General features: G+C 38.7%; 1 protein-coding gene across 4 annotated transcripts in view; it reads left to right on the top strand.

Annotated features, from left to right (window-relative positions):
- The window catches only part of LOC135219528 (uncharacterized oxidoreductase ZK1290.5-like), a 334,332-nt gene that overhangs the window by 315,412 nt on the left and 14,957 nt on the right, over window positions 1-3,963 (top strand). The gene's annotated exons all lie outside the window — the stretch shown is intronic.

Raw genomic sequence — 3,963 nt, forward strand, 5'->3', positions numbered from 1 at the left:
ATCAGTCACAGACGTTCTGCTCAGAGCCAAACTATAAGATATAAACAGAGTATGGCGCTCAAGAGCGAATTGCAGATCACGGGACAAACTAGCCTCTATCCCAGCGATCTTACGGAAACGTCTCCGCCCATGGACGGAGACAAAGAATCTTTCAAAAGTTCCCTCCTCCATCATTAGTGATCCACACAGACGCCTCACTAACAGGGTGGGGAGGATACTCCCAGTACGAAAAAGCTCAAGGAACTTGGTCGTTAACATTCCGCCAGCTACATATCAATGTACTGGAGGCCATGGCAGTATTCCTCACACTGAAACGACTCCGTCTGCCCAAGAACTCACATTTCAAACTAGTTCTGGACAGTGCAGTAGTAGTACACTGCATCAACAGGGGCGGATCCAAGTCAAGCCACTTGAACCATGTCATGATAGCCATCTTCTCTTTGGCAAACAAAAACAAATGGCACCTGTCAGCCACTCACCTGGCAGGAGTCAAGAACGTAGTAGCAGATGCTCTATCTCGCTCCGCTCCGTTGGAATCGGAGTGGACACTGGACAGGAGTTCATTCAATTGGATCAGTCTACAAGTCCCCGGACTCCAAGTAGACCTCTTCGCCACGGAGTCAAACCACAAACTCCCTTGTTACGTGGCACCCAACCTCGATCCTCTAGCATACGCTACGGATGCAATGATCCTCGATTGGAACAAATGGAAGAACATTTACCTCTTCCCTCCGGTGAACCTTCTCATGAAAGTTTTAGACAAACTCAGGACATTCAAAGGCCAAGTAGCTCTAGTAGCTCCCAACTGGCCCAAGAGCAATTGGTTCCCTCTACTCCTAGAGTTGAGACTCCGACCACTATGGATTCCCAACCCCAAACTAACCCAGTTAGTGCAAACTCAGACTGTGTCCGCTTCCTCAAAAATTCAGAAAACCCTAACTTTATGGATTTCCTGAAATTCGCAGCTATGAGGAATGCAGAAATTGATCCCCAGAATATCTCATTCTCGGAATCGGATAAAAGAGAATCTACTCTCCGGCAATATGATTCATCTGTCAAGAAACTAGCAGAGTTCCTTAAGATGTCAAATTCCCAAGTCATGACAACGAACCTAGCCATAACTTTCTTCAGATCATTGTTTGAGAAAGGTTTAGCAGCAAGCACTATCACTACGACCAAATCAGCTCTTAAAAAGATCTTCCAATTTGATTTTAGCATAGACCTTACTGATTCGTACTTTACGTCCATACCAAAAGCTTGTGCTAGATTAAGACCATCAACGAGACCTAAATCAGTCTCTTGGTTCCTAAATGATGTCCTCAAACTAGCCTCGGACATTAACAATGACTTGCAATTATATAACCCTCCTGAGGAAAACCCTATTTTTATTAAGTTTAGCCTCCGGAGCTAGAATATCAGAACTGTCAGCCTTATCAAGGGAACCAGGCCACATTGAGTTCCTCCCCTCAGGGGAAGTCCTCTTATCCCCAGATCGCCATTTTCTAGCCAAAAATGAAGATCCACAGGACAGATGGTCCTCGTGGAAAATCCTACCACTACCTCAAGACATTTCCCTTTGTCCTGTCAACTCATTAAGAGCCTACCTAAGCAGAACAACTGAATTCTTCAGGCCCGTTGTTCATTAGGAAGGAAGGTGGTACATTATCCCTAAAAAGGATCAGGCAACAAATTTTATACTTCATTAAACAGGCCAATCCAGAGTCCTTTCCTCGGGCCCACGATATTAGGGCGGTGGCCACATCTATTAATTATTTCCAACACATGAATTTTGACGATCTTAAGAAATATACAGGCTGGAAATCTCCGACAGTTTTCAAACGGCACTACCTAAAACCTTAGAGCCCTCAAATTTCCAGCAGTGCAGCTGGAAACACAGTTTCTCCTGATTCTTAAATTTTCCTATAACTTCTTGTAGCCTTCCCTTCTACCTGCCCCATTGCACCCTTACTTAGTTTAGTCACCTCCATGTATTGGGTTACCTTGAGATTTGCTATTGTTCATCATTCAAGTTGGATTCAGTTCCATTCTTTTGTATATCAACTTATAATCCTGTCTTTGCCTAACCTGTATATTTATTGCTTGTTGTTAGGCTAACTAATTTCAAGTTATAACCCATGTTTTAGGGCTTATACTTTCCCATATTGTAAGACTGTAATTTTAGTTGATTATACTATTAACCTTACAAGTTTTTAACTTTACCTTCTTATTTTATCTGTACTGTCCCTCAAGCTTGGTGTTTTAGCGTTCTCTGGTACTATTTCACAGGGCGACACAGGTGGTTAAGCCCCCAGAAAAGGGAGATTTTGAACCGGAAGGAACAAAAAATCTATTTCTGGGCAACGACCTGTGTCGCCCTGTGAAACCCCACCCTGTAGTTAGATTGTCCTCACCCAACTTACCCCAAGCTTGGAGGCTATCTTCAGGAATGCCATCGGGGGCACTCACGGTAGTAATAGACCGGGAGCTGTAGCACGGCTCCTCCGTAGTTCGGGGTTTTGTTGAAGGAAGAAGCTAAATGGCAAGGGACCTCTGGTAGTGATTCCACTCGCTCCTTACTATACCGACACTTCTATTAGAGGTGAGCGAGCCATTTATCTTGGCATTATATTGTTTCTTTTTTCTCTAGGATGAATAGCAATATTTATTCCTTAGAAATAGTATCCAAGGAACCATTTCACAGGGCGACACAGGTCGTTGCCCAGAAATAGATTTTTCCTTCGTCAAAATCCCTTTTTTAATTTAAGGAATGGAAAAAGATATTTAAAATTGTGTATGTATAGTAATGTGTACAAATTTTGTCTCAACCCTATCACTTTTGCATACTAAGTCAAACAAAATCCAGTAGCAAAATTTCAAAGCCATGTATGTTTTGGGCCATTAGCATTTAATCATTGTACTCTTGTGGTTACCAAATGACATTTATGGTATTTTTTATTTTTTCTATTTGAAATTTTTGGGTTCTTCCTTTTGAGTGAGGCACTTTAAAGTTGTTTTTTTTTTTTTTTGTAATATCTGAATTTTTACAGTCATACTTATTTCTGTATTTGCATTTTACACTGAATAGTAAATAATAAATTTACTACTAAGAAGTTACATAGTATTATATAAAATTTGTTATACAGTAAATCTCAACATTAACCTGATTATATGGGTCTTTGTACTTAGAATTGGACTGGAGGGAGTCTCAAAGTACATCTAATTTTCTTTTAAAATTCTGAACAAAGAAAAATGCTGCTGAAATGTTCTGAAGTAATTTAAGAATTTTAGTGAAGATTGGTAATGCTATCTTCAAAATTTTTAAAGTAATTATGTGACCAAAGTAACAATATTATGGTTATTTTAAAAGGAAACTACATAACCAAATAAACATGTTGCAGCAGCATTTGCTGTAAACAATATTTGTATCTTGATACAGAATTTGATGAATGCACATTTACATAGAAGTACTATGGGAATGCCGCAATTACTGTTGTTTGATCACCAAGAATGTACATAATATAGAAAAATATATTAATTTAAAGGGTCTGTCAACTAACAGTGGTAAAAACACTACATGAATAGTTAATTAAGTTTGGTTTTAAATACAGTGTTCTCCTTTCTACTTGAATTTCAAGCTAATAACTGTTCCAGTCTCAGTGTCTGGCAATCATGGTGATGGAATAGCCTGCAGAAGTTTGTTGATGTCACTTTAACAAAAGTTCTAAAATTCACTGAAACTAAACTTTTCAATTTATGGGTAAAGTTTATTTTTGTGTTTTTTAGCATCATAGGAATTAGAAAATGCAACTAAAAAGATGTAAATATGCTTCTATCATAAATCCCATATTAAACATTATGTAATCAATGGAAATTTTTAAGGGGTAAGTCTATTGTTTTAGTTGGCAGTAATTTTCTGATAAGTATTTTAATTTTTTTGAATGTTTGTTAAATCCAATATCATAG

This window comes from Macrobrachium nipponense, chromosome 1 (genome assembly GCF_015104395.2).
Source record: "Macrobrachium nipponense isolate FS-2020 chromosome 1, ASM1510439v2, whole genome shotgun sequence".
Lineage (NCBI taxonomy): Eukaryota > Metazoa > Arthropoda > Malacostraca > Decapoda > Palaemonidae > Macrobrachium > Macrobrachium nipponense.